Below are 21,518 nucleotides of genomic sequence, written 5' to 3'. Positions count from 1 at the left end.
CTAGACTTTCACAGAAATAGAATTCACAAACGATGTTAACCAACCTGTACTTGTTCAAGATTTTAATAAGACACATGTGTATGTAATCAATTTTCAAGCAGGTAATCGTTAAATGAAGGTTGTATAATCTTCTGTAACATGGATTGGATTTTATAGAATCAATCAATTTTATAGAATAAGTAAAAATTGAATTCTATAGAAACTTAGACTTGAGTATGGCTTTCTTGATTGATTAGTGGTCAAACGATATTTTGAAATGTTTCGATGGAATTTGTAAATTTGTATTATGGCAAAACATAATTTTTCTCCTGTTAATTTTATTCTCGAGAAAATTTCAGATCTAGTTTTATTATTATATTATATAATTATTTATCATATTTACTTTATTTAATCCCTAAATTATATTCTACTAAACTCACGTCTGAGTAATTAAAGTAACAGACAAATTCGTTCAAGACTGACACACTTTAGTCTCGAAACTGGTTGGAATAAGACAGATCAGTTTTTAGAAACACCGCAAGACCGATTGTTCCGTGCTCGACGTTTTTCAAACGAAACAATCTTATACCGTTACGTTTTTCTTTAAATTTTGATCGATCTAACGGATGCATCAAGATTCAGGAAGCACGAGTCTGCTCGCGGATGACGTCTTCCTCTGCTAAAAGATAAAAATCAACAAACTCCCTCGAGGAAGCAATCATTCTCCCCGTGTAATATACTCCTCGTAAACGGCATTAGCTTGGCTAATTGCAAAGAAAACGAAGGAAAGTTTCCACGTAATTGTATGACCACCAATGTTACTAATATTACTATATATGTTTCTTACAATTTTTCTTTCCAATTAAATCATTAATATTATCGATACATCCGCCATCATCTCGATATACATGTATCCTAACATCCTGTAATAAAATAAACCTGTACAACGCTAATTGTTAATATGACTCGCTTAACAATTTTTTGAATCCTATGAACTTCCATAAGACCGAAGAACATAACGGAGGCTTATCATCGTAACGCTACGATAATCGCCCCGAGTTACTCCTTTAGACGATTCACAATCAGCCAATCTGAACAGAAATTTAATGTTTCATCGCGTCGATCGGTCTCTTTCCTTTAGCAATCCTTTTGCATCTTGATAAACATTTGTAGGATAAACCGCAGGAATTCTCATCTCCGTGCTCGCGATACACATTTTCCAGCTGGGGAAACCGAGCGCATTTCACCTTGGCCGAACAATTTCCGCACGCCGATATCGCCGATCTTGAGCGGTTCGATCGTTGCGCGGAAGCTCACGCGTCACAAATCTCCGTTCTCTCTTTGCTTATTTTTACTCCTTTTCTTCCGTCATAATCTCACAAGAACGGAAACATGGACAGGCTAAGGTAGGATTATTTAGGTTAGAATGATAGATACTGGAAGCGAGCTAAGTAATTTGTCTTGAAATTGGTCGAATCCGGTTATGAACAACTTTTGATCTAGAAATATCCATTAACATCATTAAGCATGTAATAAGTATTAGATATGATACTACTGAATATTGCAATTTCTCTATTTAATAGATAATCGATTGTTCAGATATATAACAATTATATTTTATAATTATATAGTTATATCAAATATAACAATTTCTATATGTACCCATTTTCGGATTTGAAACATTACCAGTATAATCACGCAACTATAATCCAATCTCCTTACAGCGTTTAATGAAATTTCAAAATTTTTCGTATAACATATGCAATATATTTATAAAAGGTATCTACGAGTGTGCTACTTCCTTGAGCCTGTATACGTCCCCTAAAGCAGGAAGGTTTCAAACGTAGAAAGAAATTTAAAATTAGAAATTTTTCTGCTTATATCTAAACGAAACTAATACGGAATATGATACAAATGCACGTAGGAAAGCCAATATTTGAATTAAAACTAATCATACAAGCAATATGTCTACGTATATAATTATGTATTGTTCACGCCTCGAAAGAAAGAGGGAGGTAGATAGATGATAGATAGATAAATAGATAGATAGAGAGAGAAAGAGAGAGGAAAAGAAGCTTCGTCCTTCTGTTTGGTCGCGAGCAATTACGAGCAGCGAAACCGTCTCGAAAAAGCAATTCTGCCCGTGCATGGGGACAGCCCCCAGAGTCGGTGTAAACAGCGAACGGAGTTATTAGAGCCCCGTCATTTCCGCGACCGAACAATCGCGGTCCCACGCTCCTTACGCGCTGATTTGCGCTCTACGGGGCTCGCCCGTTCACATCCTGCGATTCAAGGCGTTCATTTCCTTCCCCTTTTTATTCCTTCTCCGGTCTCTTGCTCCTTGATCAGCGTTAAGTCCAATCACCTGTCGTCTCTTAACTGGTCCCAATCTGTAGAGCTCTAACGCGAGACAGAGAGCTTCGTTATCGTGATATGCGGTGACTGTGGTGACGATAATGATATCAAAGGGGAAGATTGAATGGAATAAGTTCCGTGGACCATGATAGGGGGTGGTTGTGATCTTTACATGCAGACGAATTATCCTGCCGTGAAATATATGTCATGGAAGGAAGGTATACATATCTGAAAAAAATTTAGTTGTACGTAAGGACCATGAAATTTACGTATCGTTAGAAACATAAAGATCTGTACGACGAAAACATTCAACGTAGAATGAGGAATTAATTTCTGTAGAAATTTGTAGATTGTCATTGAGATGGTTATCGCGATTATCGAAGAAAATTGTTGCAGCTGTTACATTTAAGAAGATTAATGAGAAACCAGATATTATTTGACGTTTCGAAAGGTGTATTTAAAAAAGTAGTGTTGAAAGCACGCGCGCGAACGAGGAATCATGATAAAACAAACGAAACACACGAAACGTCAAAGTTAATAACGTTTTTGTGCGAAAGCAGCGGCTATAGTTCGCTTCGAATTTTTTGCATTATATGCAAAACGACGAATTGCACCTGTCAAGGAGATTGCCATTCGCGGAACGAATTTTAACTAGAATAAATTTATAACAGAAAAAAGTGTCGCGATTTTTCCACATCTGTCTCTGTGAAAAGTTGATAGTTCAACTTTTAGCCCGCAGTAAGATTTGAACGACAGTATCTGACATTTACGTGGTCCAAAAATCACCTAGTCAGAATAAGAAACTAGAAACCAGATTTTATAAATTACACAAGGCGCTCAATATAAAACTAGTATTACGCGTATGTATGAGAGCATTATATAAACGAAAATTCCTTTTACCACTATTTCCATGAAATTATTAGCGTTAATATAAGTTGCAAGTAAAATCCGCAAATTAGGTTTGTCAAAAGCTATTCCACACAAACACTACGAATCAACATCACGACGCTTCGAAATCCAAATCCTTCTTAAATGTTAGCCGATGCCTTTTATCAGTATTCTCATAAAATCGTTACTGTTCGTTAACTCTATTCTATCTAGAAGCGGCGCTTTCCGCTATTTCCGATACGTGTAACTTCCTCCCCCGTTCGACTGACTCTCCCACCTTCTCGCCAGTTTCCGCTCCGTCACGTGTTTCGTCGCAATTTCCGTTCCCATCTATCTCAGGTATTCCCAATTTTTCTCCGACTTGTCTCGTATTTCCTTCTGTCTGAAAATCCAATTTGATACGTCCAGTATCTAGAAATCCGATTTCACGCATTCGCCGGCTGGAACTAAACGTGTATGTCCCTTATTACGTGTCATTCGCAGCTCGGCCAGCGAACAAACGTGAGCCACCCCCATTTTCTAAGACCCGTTTCGTCCGATCGCATCTTTCTCGTCATCGTGATCCTAGACAACCTTTCCGCGATCGCCGACTCTTTCTTTCCCTATTCGAATTTATCGTCATCCGTTCCCAACACGTTCCTCCGCTCTCATTCGCGTTCCATCGATCGTCTCGTTTCCTCGAATCGGCTCCAACGATGACGATTCGATTCCTCTTCGGCGACATGGGATCGGTGTAACGTTGGTTTGGAAAGAAATGGATGGAAAGATTTGACGGTGAGTTACTAGTACGAGAAAATCATCGATGCTGTTTTAAATAGCGAGACAGTTCTGCAAAATGTTAGATTCGATCATTTTGTCTAGAGCAAGCTAACGTATGAAATTGGACGAGATAAATGAAATAATAGAATTTTCAAAATGATATCCAAGTATCATGAGTATTTTACTCTATAATTATAAGATTCTTCTAAAGTTCAATTCTATTTTCGTTAGCGTGAGGTCAATGAACGGAACAATTTTTACGAACACCTTCATTTTTCCAACAATTCTCAAACAATAACTTTAAAAGTGCAGACAATCTTCGATCTAATGATATTCCTTTCGATAAAAACTTAAGCAAAACCAACGCGTCTCCGAGAAAAAACGCAAATCTGGAAACCTCTCCGGACATCTCCTCCCGTGTCAATCTTCTCGGCACGCAATCAGAAAAATCTTCAATCTTGGAAGTCGTCTGTTCGAATTCCGGCTTTCGCCTCGTCGAAACGAGTAAACCTCCAATAACTTGGAGGAAAGAGAAGTTCTAAGAAGGAACGTGCGCAGAAAGGAAGGTCGCATAGAGAAAAGAAAGAGGAGCAGATTCACGTTGTTCTTATCGTAAATCCCGGTTCATACAGCTGTCCCTAACAACTTTCCTCTCTCACCTATTCGCCGAGTCGCGTCGTCGGTCCATCAAGCGAGATCGTCCTGTTTGCCGTCTCGGTCGTTTCCCCTGTGGAGGAGTTCTCCCGTCCCGTAGAGACTCCATGAATCCTCCGAGGCGTCGCAGAGCCCAGCTGCCGTTTATCATATTGCCGCGATCGCTTCGAATCGCGTTTTCACGCGGCGTTGCCCAGGATTATTCAATCTGGCCGGGAATGGCCGCGCCAGAGAACGGCTTTCGAGGATTGAAAGCTTTCAGAAAGGCGAAACGAGACATCCGGCCCCGCCAGATCCGCTATCGAGGATTCACTGTCAGAATGAAATTCGAATTTGGAAGAGGGAACGCCAACTGGATTCCTCTTTTTTCGCCCTTCGTTGCTGAGCTCTTTTGTTCCCCTACGTTCCTTCGAACTAACTTTTCGTGTCACGGCCACAGAGTTATCGCAAAGACAAGCCGGTTTGTTTGACTCGTTTTCTGGCACGAAAAGCGAAAACAGCGATAATTCACGAGATTTTTTCTACCTCTGCTGTTTGGGTAATATTTTTTCGCCGAGATCTCGCCATTTATCTGTTGCCCTGTGAAGGATTTTTCTTGCTTTGGTAGGGCCTGTGAAAAGCGATGTGTCTGTAAGGTTGAATTTTTACCGATGAATGAATACGATGGCCTTTTTCCCTGCCGTCGAGTGACATTTTGCGTGGGTGGTACGGGTTTATAATTATAGGCGTCCTGGCTTATCTGCTTCGTCATGGACGTTGAAAAGAATGATTTATTACTTCATTCGTGTATAAGAAACGTTTTGATCCTTTGGCGATAATGTTCTACCTGTTTTAACGCGTTACTATACATACCACACGTGTTAATTTTCAGATAATTCCCATGCAACGATCGAGTGAAATTTGCTATCTTGGATAAGAAATTCGAATTATAAAAATTATATTCGCCTCTTCTTTTTTTTTTTTTTAAATAAGCGAAAATGTTTTACTAAAAATTCCGCTGATCTCCTAAAACGATCTATCGACCACCAAAGAGAAAATATGGAACACGTTGAAAAATTGCCAACATTTTAGAAAACCGGAATTACCGTGTCTCGGCTAGAATCAGGGCTGGAGCAGACCGGAGCCGGTTATTTTATCATTTTCCTTCGCAACGCTCCGCCGATTCGCATTTCGTGCCGGCATCTGGAGAGAAATCCGCGATTCCGACATAAAAATTCCGGGTTCGCGCGTTCTGTCCAAGATAATCGGATTTTTCACACGTTCCTTTCGGGTGCTTGCGCGAACGGACCTTGATAAGGCGGCGGAAACAAAATAAAATTAGCTATTAATCACATTCCACGAGAATCTGTCGTGCGGATTGCTCGTCTACGTGCACCAACAAGAATAGTAGAAACGGAACAGAGAAAAGGGAGAGAGAAAAACGGAGAAGGGAGGAAGACGAGTATGGCCACGGCACGTTTCACAATTTATCCCCGCAATTTCGGCGCTACGGCAATTATGGACGGGCATTTATAAATATTAGCGGCGGAACTGCGTGTTCCCGCATGCTGGCGTTTTCCGTGACACATTTTTTTTCCCGCTACGAAAAATCAACATTCGAGAAATACGCTCGTTTTAAGCGTCGAATACACCCCTCCCTCGCCCCTCCCTCGCGGCCAGATTTTTGGTATCCGATACAAATCCGATGTTCGGTTTCCTTCGCGTTTCAAAGAATCAGGGACTTCTTGATTCTCACAATTTTTATTCCTGATCCATGACCATTTTTTTGTTCTCAAAATAAACGAATTCCCTTTTTACCAGTTTTACTATTATCATCTTTTTTTATTTGAGTTTTTGATAAGGGATATTGGCGCGGTATTGGTTACAAGATGCATTTCTGTATGTACGCATGAATACCAGTTAATTCTAGAACGTTGGTTTCATTTGAGGATACTCGATTAGTAAGATCATTGCGAAGGTACATTCAACTATGTGGAAATTACTTCGATTAAAAGTGTAATGCTTTGAAGAAGTTAGGCGTGTATAACTTAAAATTGTATTTAAAGAAAACAACACCCTATGTACAAAATGTTCTATAGTACAGCACTAGCGAGTAGGATATGATCCTACATGAGAAAGTACGTCAAAAATAGATGGATATTTCTAAATAAGGCTTTATTTGCGAGAAAATTGGTTCGAGAGAAGAGCAAATGCTCGCGCACTTAATTCTTTACTACCTGTAATCCTATTGGTTGTTATCAATATAAGCTCTTTTATAATATTTCAGTAATTGTCGATTCACTTGGATCGTTTATATTCATTCCAGTTAATTATATAAGCTGAAACGATCCGTCTGAATATTATCGAATAGTTTCTTTTTGTATAGTACTTGTATATTTGTGCAGTATCGATGTAAAATGTCGATATTTATCAGCTTATCTATTTTGAAGTTATGTGCGTACTTGGTATATTGTCAAGTCGTCTTAAAAGTATTGTTTCTCTTTTTGGAATAACTTAGGTATTCGAAATTTTTCAATTGGATTTGAACCTATTTGTAATACACATAATTATACCGAGGATATTTATGCAAATTCGTCATCATATCTTTAATAGTAAAATGATATCTATTATAGCGAGTACCTACCTAGATAGGCTTAGGATATTTTGCATAATTTTGCATATTGTATGCATTCCGTGGATTTTTTCAATTTTAAATTTCTCACAAGTTTATAAATATCCCTGATCTATGCATAATTTTATCTTTGAACTTTAACTTCAACGCATCTTTCATATCTAACCAGTAATTCCTAGTTCCACTTAACGCCGATGATTATAATTTTAATAGATAAGCACTTTATTTGTACTATTTTATCATTTCTTATTCTAAGTTATATATCTATTATTACTTCTATCATTCTAAATATTACTACTTTTTTATTCTAAATATTTTCTTCAATATGAAGCTTTGATTGTCGATATTATTATTTTCGTATAATACGAGTATTAAAATAAACGAAGAGGTTCTTTTTTAACGATCTAATGATACTAAGTCCATGTGAAACGATAAAACGGTAATAAAAAACATATCGATAATAATATCATACACACAGTAGTATGAGAATGTCTGTATAAATTTATAACAGTACGAACATTGTTAATTTAATCCTTTGTAACTTAATCCTTATTTTATGGATGTAATTTACTTTTGAAATATCTCTGTATTAAACGGGCCGTGTTAAATAAAAACAACTTAGTACATGTCAGGATGCAGTTGCTTTCAGTGATTTATACTCCAAAACAGCTGACACCAGTTTTATATCATCAAAATATTGTATAAACGCGAGTGGCGGATAGTTAAGATAAAATAAAAGTAATTGAACGACTGTTTGAGATATATAGATTTGACTGCAGTAAAATATGTGTCTAAATAAACCTTTTGGAGGTGATGTATAGAGCATAGAAAGGTATGCATATAATATAAGTGCATGATGCATGTGCAATGTGCATGAAAGAGATTAAAAGATCCAGTAAAAGCAGGTCAGCATTTCAGTTTTAGCTTAGATTTTATTGCTAAAAGCATTAAGACAAAACAAACAGGGGAAAGCTAAAAGTAACAGAGGAGAAAATTATAGGATAAAAATTAATAGTAAAATTATAAAAATGTAATAATACAAAGATAGAATATACTTCAGTCGTACCTCATAAATTAGTGGACTTTCAGTTGGTTTAAATAACATTTTATGTATTCAACTTGTGTATATATTCAACCTATCTGTTCCGTATTCCTTCATTTATACCTTTGAAAGATCTCTTTGCTGAAGCAAGAAGTTTTACCTAGTTTTAAGTGTATCATTTTAATTACGTTAAATTATTATTAATTTATCTTTTCATATCTTACAAAAATCATTGTGATCATATAGGTACAATACACACGCACACACACAGCAGATATATATATATCATTCTCAACATTTTAATAGCCCAAGTGCTCTCTTAGATTTTCTTTCAGATTCTAGTTTATTCTTGCGAACATTTAAATGATCAATATTAGTCCTAACCTAAATAATGCTATAACATCAAGCCTAAAATTATGTTTAGAACTTACAAAGGATACGTGTTCTATCATCTTGACGAACACGAATTGAATATATATATTAATTGATATATATATATATATAGATTCTTATGAGAGTATGTATTTTATGTCTCATTCGGAAAAGATATTTCGTCAGAATACGCATTCACTGTACCTTAATCTAAAGTTAATGAATCCAATTGCAACATTCTATTTCTCGCGACACACAAAACATTCAATGTTTATATGAAACTCACCTTATGACGTTCTCGTTGTTCATACGTATGTGTTACTTCGGCGTCGTTCGTCTAATTTCACTCCCCATGAACCTCACGCCAGTCTTTTATACAATATCCACAGTTTTTCCTCACTTCCATCACGACACATCATTCGACACGCGATTCACGTTCCACGATTCGCGACATACATTCCAAATTGTCACCATCGACTTCAATCGCTCCAAATTAACTGCCGCTATAAGTCAATATAAATCAAAGATGGCGGCGTATCAGTTTCAACAGAAAAACGCGGGAGCGGACGATCGACAATTCTCGAGTAACATCGTGCGTATTCACGATTGCGCAGAAAACCAGCGCGCATCTCACTTAGATTGGCTATTATAAGCAAATATGATATTATTATTATAATTATTATACTATTATACAAATTATTATAAATATGATATTATTAAGCATATAGTGGCTTACGAAAGTATCATATTTGAAATCCTTTATGTATATATTGTACGTGCTATGGAAAATATTTTGTTAGCACTGTAACGAGATACAACTGTCATGAATATATTGGTTAAATATGAAACTAATCTGAAAATGTGTGTAAAGGTTAGAGACATTTATCTTAAACGTATATTTCACGAAAAATTAATCAATAGTTAACAGCATGAATAGTCATCTTAAACACGTAACGAGTACTAAACATGATTCCATTGAATATATCGAGGCTTGGTAATATAACGAATAATTGACTATTTAAATATTTCTCTGACTTCTAGGAAATATGCACTTATACTAAATATCTTGTAATTTGTGTATATATTTCCAGATTTGTTTCAAATCTAACCAATGCAGCCATGATAGTCGAATCTGATAACAGTACGAAGGAAACTTCAAAATGTTTCGTATAACGTATAATACATAGTATATTCGTTAAATATTCGAATACTTACATGCGAAACACTGTATCGAGGAGAAAGACACGAGAACGCGCGTTCGATGGTTCTCGGGTGACATTGTGGGTATTTGCGATTGCTCGGAAAAACTGCGCGCGGATCGTTAAGATCCGAGATTAATTGCGTACGTATGCACGGGAACGCGATGGTGAATAATTTCTAGCGCGTCTATACGGCTATGCAAATCGCGGTTCGTGCACAAGCCAGAGCAAACTGTTCGAAAGTAATTCGCCAATAAGAATAACAGCTCGGAATGGCGGATATCGAAAACACGCCATCGGCGAACGTCCCGCAATTTGCATTTCTGATACGCTCGCGATACACCGCGCGATGTAGCGCGGCAAAAAAAGAGATGAGAAATTGGAAACGGTTACACCCCCGATGTCCCCCCCTGCCCCGGTGTAATATTTTACAATGCCTCGCCGGGGACAAGGTGTTCGAAGTCTATGCACGTTCGCAACGCGGAGAAGAGAAGAAAAAAAAAGCGCTTTGGTTTTAAATGAGAACAGTGCCTCTTTTCGATCGTGTTGCCCCTCTGCTCGTCTTCGCCGGTAATAGACCGTATGTATTTTAAAAAATGATTTCCATTTATCTGTTGACGCACTGGGTGCACGGAAAATGGATATCAAGTATGAAATATGAAAATTGATTTTTCGTCCGGCGTATAAGGAAGTGGAGGTTATAACATTTCGAGTAATAATTCGCCCTCTTCCTAAAAAGGAGTCGTACTTCATCGGTTCAACAACGGAATATAAAGGAAAAAGCCCGTTCTCGAATGTTGCTCGTGTTTCTTGCTGGAAACTTTTTAAAAGCTCATTTTTTACGGAGATCTCGTTCTTTATTTATTCTCCCCTCCAGTCCAGTACATTATTACTCGGTCCCAATATAGCCGTTTCGAGGCATAATAAACGGAATTTTCATACTTTCCTGTCTCTTCTGTTCCGTTCTTAGTTAAGTGCGCACGTGTGTGTTCAATTTTTACAGGATGCACCGCGGCCTCGTTCAGGCGAAATTTTTCGCGCATACATCGCCGAATATGAGGCGCGTTAACGGAGGAAGAAGTAGCTGGCAAGCTATATCATTTTGCAGTCCCAAGAAGGAAATGAAATGTGTAACGACTCCTTCTGAAACGCCGCGCCCTTAATAAGTTCGTCCCCCAACATTCTTATTTTGTTTGTTCACGAACTTTTTTACCCTGAAGGCTGTATAATAAGGTGAACTCACATTTATATTAGTAAAATGTCGCGGTGTAACACAGAATTACGGTATACAGGATTGTATGAAGAAGCTCAATTTCACTTGAGATTTAAAATATATTTCAGATCGAATAAGATAATTCACTCGCATTGATAATTATCATCGATGTATAAAGTATCGAGAAGCTAAATAATGAGAACGAAAGAGTAAGACAAATTCTGACGTTGCAAATATTTTTCTTGAAATTATACACAAAAATAAACTAAATTATTTTTAAACATATAGACAGAAATTCGAAATAATATCGCAACAAAATTGTTAAAGCATCCATCGAAAAAGTATTATTAAAGCATCTTATAAAGTACATGTACAGCTACTAGGAATAATTTTGGCCAACGATGCCTACGATTTTTAAAGCGTCTTAAATTTCGTACGCGGCGTTTCACGGAAAAGGGCCATCGTTTCACTAAATCGTCGGCGACAAAAATTGGAAAGGTCTACGGTGTGCTTATGCTAAAGTACCCCCATTGGCACGCGGCCAAACAGTGGTGGCGACGATTGTTTTTGCATCGAAGGAATCGATTCTCGCCCTCGAACATCGTAAAACCAGAACGGCTGCGCCCGTGCCACCACGTGTCATCGTTCCAATCACCGTTTGCCCTTTGAATTTTGGAGCATTCGAAGAACAAAGGCATGGAATCGTTTAGTGTCATCAGCGAAATTGGAATGAGAGGGGCGAGCGAGCAAAAGTTTCCAAACGAAACGATATCACTCGACGTCAATAGGCTGGATATTTATCGAACGACAATTTCGAGTAGGCGTTAAAACAAAATCATTTAATACGAATAATACGATATTCGGTTATTGCGTGTATGCAACTTAATCTCTCACATTATGATTTATGATTATGTTTTAATTGAAAATTTCAAGGAACGAACGTGTCGAAAATGTTAAGAATATAACAGAGGGAAAGGACAAAAGAAATGTTTGCTCTTGAATGGAATAATTGGGCCATACGCGATCACAACAGTTTATGAATTAGATTTTATAATTTTCAGTTAATTTTAATTACATATATAATTTTAACTTAATTATAGTTTGGATTCTACGTTTTATACATCGATTGTCTTCATCGTATTTAACATAGAATATTTATTACAATGCATTATCCTAAAATTGAGTAATTCAGCTTAAGTTATGGGTCATTTACGACTCGAGGATATCAGTTGTAAATGGAATATTGGCGATATTTAATTCAAACGATAATCACAATTACTAAAATATTTCCTCCTCTATATTAAACACTTCACAGAGTCAAATACTTCATTCTATTTTAAAAAAAATATTACGTATACGTTAATTAATTGAAAAATTCCTGAATGTAAACATCTAACGCGAATTGCGATAAGGAAGAAATGTTACTCGGTTTAAAATGCAGACTTCGAAGAATCTGCAAACAGATCTCGAAAACAACTTATCAGAAGCACGCCATACTTTATCTCATTTATTGCGAATACTTGCGTGCTTCTCATTGGAATCTCTAAATCTCGATATGTACTTCGCCGTTACCGGATTCCTCATGAACCAGTTACCGTGGGTATTCAACTTGACAACCAGTCGTTACAAGATAGAAACGCGTGACCAGCTTGAGAGTCATGACCAACAAAATACAGCAAGAGAATGATGAGTACAATCGTCGTTATGTCTGTCAGAATTGAATATTTCTAGAAACGCATTATGTCTCCATTTTTGCACGTCAACTGTTAGTGGTTTCTAACTTGAAAATTACGCATAATCGCTGCTTTCTGATCATCATCGACGTTCGTATAATCATTTTCTTGCAGCTGTACAATATCCGAGGATAGAAATTTTCTAAAATTACATCAACTAAATATACAGATAGCTGCATCATTCTTAGAGTAATAAGCTGAGAATTGCTTTCTGGGTAATTCGAATCATAAAGGAAACACGTTAAATAAACGAATGATAATACAATTGTTTGAGTCAATTTCATTTTAAGAAACTCATAAAACTTCGAAATTTTATACATGAAGAAATATTCAATTCACTTATTCGTCATGAATCTTCTTTCATTTCCAACCATCCCATCATAGCGCAGCGTAAATAATCATGGCATCATACCTTTAATCTTTCACGATGAATTAAGCAATACATGAATGAAGCCTGGGAACAAAAACACACAGGAAAAATTGTGAAGCAGGGAAAATAACGTAAAATGAACCCTTTGTGTAGGTATTCATTTCGCAAAAATGTGTATATGTAATTCAAAGTTACAACCGACGTATAATCCAAGTTATATAAACGAACAACCATACAATTTTTCAAGCTACATTAATTTTAAAAAGCTGGAAACTGAAAAAAATTCAAAATGCAATATACAAAGAATCCTTTGATCCAGACGGGCAGAAATCCTTTTCCATGTCAAGTCACCCTTCGTAGTACACCATGAACATCCATAGAACGATGCCTTTAATCTCTCACGATGAATTTAAGCCATGAACGAAGGCGCGGAATAAAAACACGTAGGAAAAAATTGCAAAGCAGAATGAAAATAGCATCGAACGAACCCTTGCCGCGTGTCATTCATTCCACAGAAATCAGCGTGCAGGAGAACGCGCAGAATAATGCGGCAACATGTAAATAGAAAGCGTAGCCGCAGAGGCTGGGAACATTTTTAATCGCGTTAATTAAATACCCTGAGCGAGGATCGAACTCGTATTTTGGTTTTAATGCAACTGCGCCGGCCTAATGGAACGAGAGAGGCGAGGCTGACAGCAAACATTACCAGGCATTTACATTTCAATGGGAACCGACGTGGCCCGTTCCTTTAATTTTCCACCCTCGTCCGCCTGTGTGTTACCCGTGGAAGTTTGCAAGCGATACATTACACACACGTACTCTCTCTCTCTCTCTCTCTCTCTCTCTCTCTCTCTCTTTCTCTCTCACTCTCTAACCCTTTCATCCATACCCATATTCTCTTCAACAAATAACGTGTCGATACACCTTACGCGAAATTAGCAGCAACGCGGTCGTACAGTACCACAAACGATCGAAGTTTGCAAACGACACTCTGGCCGTGGATCTATGCAAACAATGCAAAGCGCACGACGATACTGGTGAACACCTTCGATATCGATGAGGCCACGTGTGCTGAGCTGGCCTCGATAAACACCAAAGGTGCTTGTTATAATGCGCTCGAACAATACTGTAAACACTGTGCTACCAAATGAGATCACCGATTCGAGTGACTGTTGCCACAGGGTGTTTTCCGAATTGTTATCAGGATTTAATGATGTAGATTTACGTGTCGATAACGGCGTGTGAATTTTGGTTCATCCGGAAAGTGAAATATTTTGTTAATACACGGTTCACTGCTCAGAAATGTGCTTAGGGAGGTTTGTTTATATCATATATATATAACAATTTATGTAACTAATAAAAGCTAAGATATAGGAAATTCCGCGAGAAAGACCAACTTTCTGATTTAATACAAAATATTTATTGAAACGAGAATATGATAAGATTAAGTTAGAAAGTAAGAAATTTTGTGATTTTAGAATTGTATCAATAAGAATCGGAATCCTTTCGAATCGAAGATTTATCTTTTTCCTTTTACGGTTTAGATTGGAAGGATTTGCTTATTTATGAAAAGATTTCCGCATTAAGTACACGTATTCCGTAACATCTCGCGTTCCGTTAAATCTCGCAATGGTAAGCATTCGTCGAAGCTTGTCCCAAAACTCGCCAAGAACTGCAGATTTCAACGGATTACGGTACACCTTCATATTCCGTTCCATTAAAGAACGAAATCCGAACGAAGTTGAATCGATTCTGTGCTGCGCCAAAATCCAACCCCCGAATTAGCCCAGATTAACGAAATTTCCAACTTACCCACTTTCTTCGACTTTTCAAATCCTCCTTTTCCATCGTTCCACTATTGGATGCCGCCTTTGTCTCGGAATAAAATCATTCCGCCAAAAAAAAAGAAAAACAAAGAAAAAGGAAAAAACAGTTCAACAAAGAACAACTTCAACTTTTTAAATTTGTTCTCTCGGAGAGAAGTTCTGGTACATCAGCTGCTTTTAACGAAAGCCCAGTATTTGCTTTTTCAGATTACCTACTTTAAACTACACCTGTTCATTTTCGTAGTAAAATTGCTAATATATCAGAATATTATATACGTGATCAATTAATATCGATCTTTTTATTTAATTCCTTACTCGGACTCTGTTTCGACTTCTCGACAAATACGAGTACATCTTCAACAAATTCAACTTACCACAATTTAAAGACGATAACTACAATTCTCTCAAATACTTCGTTCTTGTCGTTATTAAAATCTAACTTTTTGGACACCCCGTAGAATCGAGTAAGATTTCGCCAGAACAATGCGCACCTACGGCTAGTTAATGCATATGTAAAAGTATGCACACCCCTCGACCCCTTTTACTCGTATTAATACGCGTGGATGAGGACCCGTGCCAGTGAAGAAGCCTCTCGAATTTGAACTTTTATTTCGCGCCCCTCTAAATTAGCACGATGTCGTTTACCATAACGACAGATGGTGGCCGAGGGATCCCGTAACTCTCAATGACGCTCATTGTGGACGTCGAAATGAGAGAGGGCAGATTCAAAATTCGTCGCTTCTCGAGAAGGGTAAGGGACGCACAATTAGCTAGCCGTTAGTTGGGTCGTTTCTCACACTGGCAAACGACTTGACGATCGAACGACACGTCGTCACTGCGCTGATAAATTAATCAGAAGTCTGTCCCTACGGAACACGAAGTACAGAAATTGATAAAACAATCTCTTTTTAATTGATCGTTTACAGAGTCGCATCAATTACTGATATAAGTTAAACGATGCTTATTGGTAGTTAAAATCGTAAGTTAACTTTTAGAGAAGAGGAATTGATATTGAAGTATAATATGGCAACAGAAAATTCATCACAAAATGAAATGAATAATTCGTGTACCGTATGTATTACGTGTTACCTTCCTGTTCTGTTTTGCTCTCATGAAATGTTTCACGGATGAAGTATATTTGATATTGAATTATTAACAAAATATACTGGGTACCTTAAATATACCAAAAAATTAGCTCCTTTTCAAAAGCAAGTCGAACTAAACTAAAACATAGTCTGCACATTCGAACATCTTGGAAACGACAGCAAGAAAGAGGAAAATCACTGCATATTCGCCTCCATCCATTCACGCAACACGTTTTAACTCCATTTTCCACTCGCCGTGTTCTAAATCTAAAATCATGTACCATATGCCGGCAACCTGGTAGAAAATGGAAGAGAAAGGAAAGAAGACGAGGAAATTTAGCAGATGGAGATTCCTGTGTCCTCAGGCTGGTTGAGCGTATGGGTGCAGGTTGCATCTGGCGACACTGAGCCTCATAGAAGCACCCCTGAAGCAAGAATTCAAGGTTTCCGGCGGGCCTCAGGCACGCTAAGGCATCTTTCGCGTTCCCTACAACGCTGCAACGTCTTCTTTCCGGCTGGTTAACTGTCGCTCGGAAATACGACCAAGTCTCTTGGCACGGACGAACTTCGTCGGCATCTCTACCGGAAAACCGCTGAACTCAACTGCTTCTTCCCTTCCGTCCAGGATTTATCGTCCTTCTTTATTAATGATTTATCTTCTTCTCGTCTCCCCGAATATTATTATTTCTTATAACTTTGGCATCGAAGAAACTTATAACAAAATAGAATATTCTATATGTGTGTACTGGAGAACTCGTGAATCAGTTTGATTTCTAAAATAGAAATGGGGAGATACACTGTCGTAAGTATTGAGACGTTTATTTTATTCTGTCTTTTATATCATAAGGCTCATATACCTAGAAGGGAGGATGAAGTGGAAGGACAGAAGAATACTGGCAAGATTCAGATGTGGAAACGAGACCAAAGGAAGGAAGGGAGAGGGAGAAAAAAGATACAGACTATGTAAAAGGAAAGAAGAAGATCTGAGACATGTAATAGAAGAATGTGAAATAACGGGTGGACCAAAGGACATAGGAAATACACTAAATGAGAGGGGAGAAGGTTTAACAGAACTGAAGGCAATAATAGAGAATAGAAGGGCAAACGACAGGAAGGATGCATAGCAAGGAGACTAAAGTCCAAAGTTGCAATAGTTTTTAGTCATTAGTGGTTAATTTGTAGTTCCTAGTTTTATTTTTTGAAGATAGAATAGAATGGAAAAGAGGGGAGGTAGACATATAAGAAGAGAAATAGACATAAGAGATGTAAAACCGAAAGTTCGTCCAAAGCCGAAAGGCACGGGCTAAGCGATAATAAATAAAATAAATAAATAATAAATAAATCATAAGGCTCATATGATACGAGTAAATTAAAAGATTTAGAATTGTTTGGAAAAAGATTTTAGAATAAAACAATTAAAAACTAAAAGCACTCGAAAGCTTCCGTCTTTTCCAAATGTTACGAAATGTTCAAATGCTTATAATCGTTAGAGTATGAAGAGGATACAGAAAAAGAACAAATATTATATTTTAATCTTCTACCCAGTGAAATTACTTTTTCATATAGTTGAAACGAAAGTATGTTTTAGTATAGTAGCTAGTCTCCAATTTGTGCAACATAAAAAGATCTTGAATATTATGTTACACGAGTATACGTATACCAGCGAACTAATTGCAACTTTAAGATGTACCCGGCGACTAATGTTTTGCATTTAATACCAGTTTAACATGGATCGCGTGAGTCAGAGAAACTTATTCAGGCTGATTTGTGTACTGGCATGAAGTAGTTGAATTAGTCGGACCATGTGAATTCATTTGGCTAGAGCAGTCAAACTGCGGGCAAGTTTATTTGCCTGAAGCAACCAGAAGGTTAACCTGCAGAATCCCTCGTGCACTCGTTGACCCAGCTTTTATAACTATCTTTTGTATGAATGATGTATTTTGCACAATTTTTATGAACGTCATATTGTAAATGTTGCTCGAAACATGTTTATTTACAAAAAAAACATCGGGAAGTATTCCAATTTTTAGGCAAGTTATTTTAAGAATATTTTTATAATTACGTAATCTTTGATTTGAATATTTTCATAATATAGAGTAACAGATATAATAAAAATTAATTTGTTACTTTTATAACACACTGAATATAATTATAGATCCATTCTAAAGTTAGATATCTTCTTACTATTTTGGAGCTTCAGAGCACGGGATTAAAAAAGATTGTAATAATTTTAATAAAATACAAATTTAGAATATAATATTGGAACGCAAAAAGTTTTTTCTTTTTTATTTGGAAAACGATTGAAAACGAAGCTTGTCATATTCAGTGATCCGTACTTTTCAAATGACGAAAATAGCAGGCAAATTATGTTTCTTTCAAAAGCGTTTGCAAAATCTTTAATTTCTCTATATTTTAACATACTGAAATTACAACGCCTACTAAAGCATAGCGCTTCATCGGTTTCGGTATTTATATTGGAGAAAATTCCAGCGCATTTTAATCATAACTATATTCCTCAACAAAAATGAGCTGTTTAACGGTCGTTTAATGCGAACGACACGCAATCACGGGTCGTTCAATTTTCCAAAAACGTGTCGATAGAATCTCACTGGCTGCCGCGAGCAAATTAATGTCTCCTCCACGCTGTGCTGCAGGTAATTAACTACCAATCAACTAATACGACCTCGAAAGTGTGACCCGTTTTCAGATAGGCCCAATGCCGCGTTGACATGTAGGTATGGCATTTAATAATGAACATTCATGATTTCGCAAAATGCGACACGTAAAACTCATTTCTGCTGTAATTTCATTATTAATAACAATCACACGGTGACCTTTTATGAATAATACATTCTTTTAATAAAATGAATTTCTCAATGAATATTAAACTAAATTCAACTTTATTACTTGTAAATCATCTTTCATAAGTGATAAGTTGCAAGATTGCTAAATTATATCAGGTGTTAAATTCGTTTCACGTTGAATTTAATTCTGTGGTTAAATGTATCATGATTATTTTATTTGATCGATCATTGTTTAGTTAATTTTTTTATTTACTTTTCATATTTCTTTCACAGGAAATCATTAGGAATGGTATCTATTTTTACTTCTGCTGATTCTATCACTATTCACGACCACTCATTTGTAGATATATTTTTCCATAATTTGATCACAATCCTCGATTGGAAATTTTCCAATATCTCGCCTGACTTTTTTTTAAATACATTTCCTGTTATTAAAACATTTTCAATTTTGATCAATTAATAAAACGTATAATCTATGCTCAAGAGAGAATATTCAGCGAACAATTTCGTTAAGTAACAATTGCTAGAATCGTTACGCAATTTCTTTTAAGTGATTTTAATTGACTAATAGCGAGCAAAAGTGGCTATTTGTATGAAACGTCTACGAAATAACATTTAATATCTTCTAATGTTCATAATTCCAATAACGATCATGATCAGATTTTCTCATCAAACGACCTCGAACGAACCTCGATTTGAGAATTAGAGGGGCTGAGATAAGTTCGATCGTATGTTTTAATAGAACGCCTTTGGCGAGAAACGCGAATGGTGAGATAACACCGTCAGTATTAACCTCGACGTGACATTCAATTACCTTCACACGATCTTAAACGACTGCTGCACGACCTCCAATGACCTTAAATAACCTCCAACGATCGACGATCCAATTATTTCCAATAATCTCCACCGGTACAATTATCCTTTTATTTTTTATCTCGCTTTTTCAACGCTCTGATATTTCTACTACATTCTACGCTATTAGCTAAATTCTATTTTAAAAAATGTCCAAATTTAAGTACGATACTATTTCCAACTTCGCAATGTTCTACGATCTCTAGAATAACACTTTATCCTGAAAATAATTCACGAGCCAATTATTTTTGTTGAATTACAAATTCTTCAACAGAATGTTTAGTATCGCCGAACGACTGTTTAGATTAATTGTATGGTTACTTCCAATCTCACACAACATCCGACGATTCCTAATGCAACTGCACGCTCTGAAAAACATCACATATATCAAGTAATGGATCACCAAGATCAGGCATTAGTCTCCATCCCCCGGAATTGCCATGGAATTTCTGTTTCTCGCTGGATTAATTAACCGCTATGGCAGACCGTGTTTCCACCTTTTGTTTACAATCGAAGATCGATTGTGGGACGATGCTGGGAACGACACCGAACCGAATAACAACACTCTTCTTTGCTAATCGATCGATGATCCACTTGCTCTCAGTGACGCTTAATAGTACAATTACGTTTCAAGCATCTGAAAAATCAATATCAAAATTTTGATATTTCATGGCCACTCAGATTTTATTAAAACATTTTTGAGATCGAGCACAGCGTGGTTCCCAATTTCGCGTTGTTCCACGATCCCTAAAACGAGTCAAACTTTATGCTAAGTCGGTTGATTTCACAAAACTAAAAGACAGAGAGAATCGATGAAATTTGATACTGATTTGAGAGTGTGAAATTTCACAGAAAGCACATAATATGTAAAAGTAATATTTGATACCTGAAACAATTTTCTACCGAGGGTCTACTTTTTCCATCGTATCATCGAAAGTACGAGCTTGCAGCAAAATCTACGGTCAATTTGTCGCGAGACAATTTCGTCGCCCTCGCTCGCATCGATCAAAACTTCATTTTCGTTTCCTTCTAATAACAAAGAAAGTCCTGCAGGCGCGTCGTCAAATGCGCGAACGTTCATATAAACGAACGTCCTTTTTGTAAGCGACGAAACTATCGCGCGTCAAATTGTCGCAAAGAAATGGCCTAGAGACGAGCATCAGTCGAGTGTTTCGGCATTAAAAATGTTTAAATGTCAAAGAATGAAATCGTCTTTGACCTGTAAACGGATCAAATGGCACTTTATTTTGAAAATAATCCACGAGGTCTCCGTGCATCTTACCCCGATGACACGGTATTATCGCCATCCCTTTCCAACCCCTACAAATACGTAGCAGTGTGTGAAAACGTGTTGTATTCTACTCGGGAAACTCGACGACTCTGATCGTCGTCGCACCCTCTCGCGAAAAAAGGGGCGCGCGATTTCGGGGCGAAGCTCCATCAGCGCCGTTTCGTTGGGACTGTTTGCACCTTGCGTCGAAAGGAGAGTCAGGGCTGATTGCGTTACGAGGAGGTAAAGTGGAAGGGACCTCTTTTTGACTTGACCTTTATTCCAGGCGAAATCGACACCCGGGAAATCCGTGACACGGTTAGCTGCTCGCGTCAGCCGGGATACGTTAAACGAGAGACCTGCTGACAATTTTCGTCGGGTTTCGTGAACAGATTTGAGAGTAGAATGCTTAGGGGAGGGGGATGAAAAAGAAATCTTCATCCATTCTTCTAAATTTCTTGAATGTGATCGTTTATGCGTTTATGGAAAATCTTAATGCGTACATT

At 37.2% G+C, this 21,518-nt stretch overlaps 1 protein-coding gene across 5 annotated transcripts in view; it reads right to left on the bottom strand.

The window, feature by feature from the left end:
* Positions 1–21,518, bottom strand: part of LOC126918008 (nephrin) — a 482,531-nt gene that overhangs the window by 198,930 nt on the left and 262,083 nt on the right. Inside the window, exon 1 of one of the 5 annotated variants that reach the window (XM_050725525.1) lies at positions 8,947–9,190. The exons of the other annotated variants lie outside the window; for them this stretch is intronic. The gene's annotated coding sequence lies outside the window, so the exon portion shown is untranslated. Of the gene's footprint in view, positions 1–8,946; positions 9,191–21,518 lie in introns of those variants that run through there. 5 annotated transcript variants of the gene reach the window in all.

Source organism: Bombus affinis, chromosome 6 (genome assembly GCF_024516045.1).
Source record: "Bombus affinis isolate iyBomAffi1 chromosome 6, iyBomAffi1.2, whole genome shotgun sequence".
NCBI lineage: Eukaryota > Metazoa > Arthropoda > Insecta > Hymenoptera > Apidae > Bombus > Bombus affinis.
Note: the sequence above shows the minus strand (reverse complement) of the source record. Positions and strands in the feature narration are given on the sequence as shown.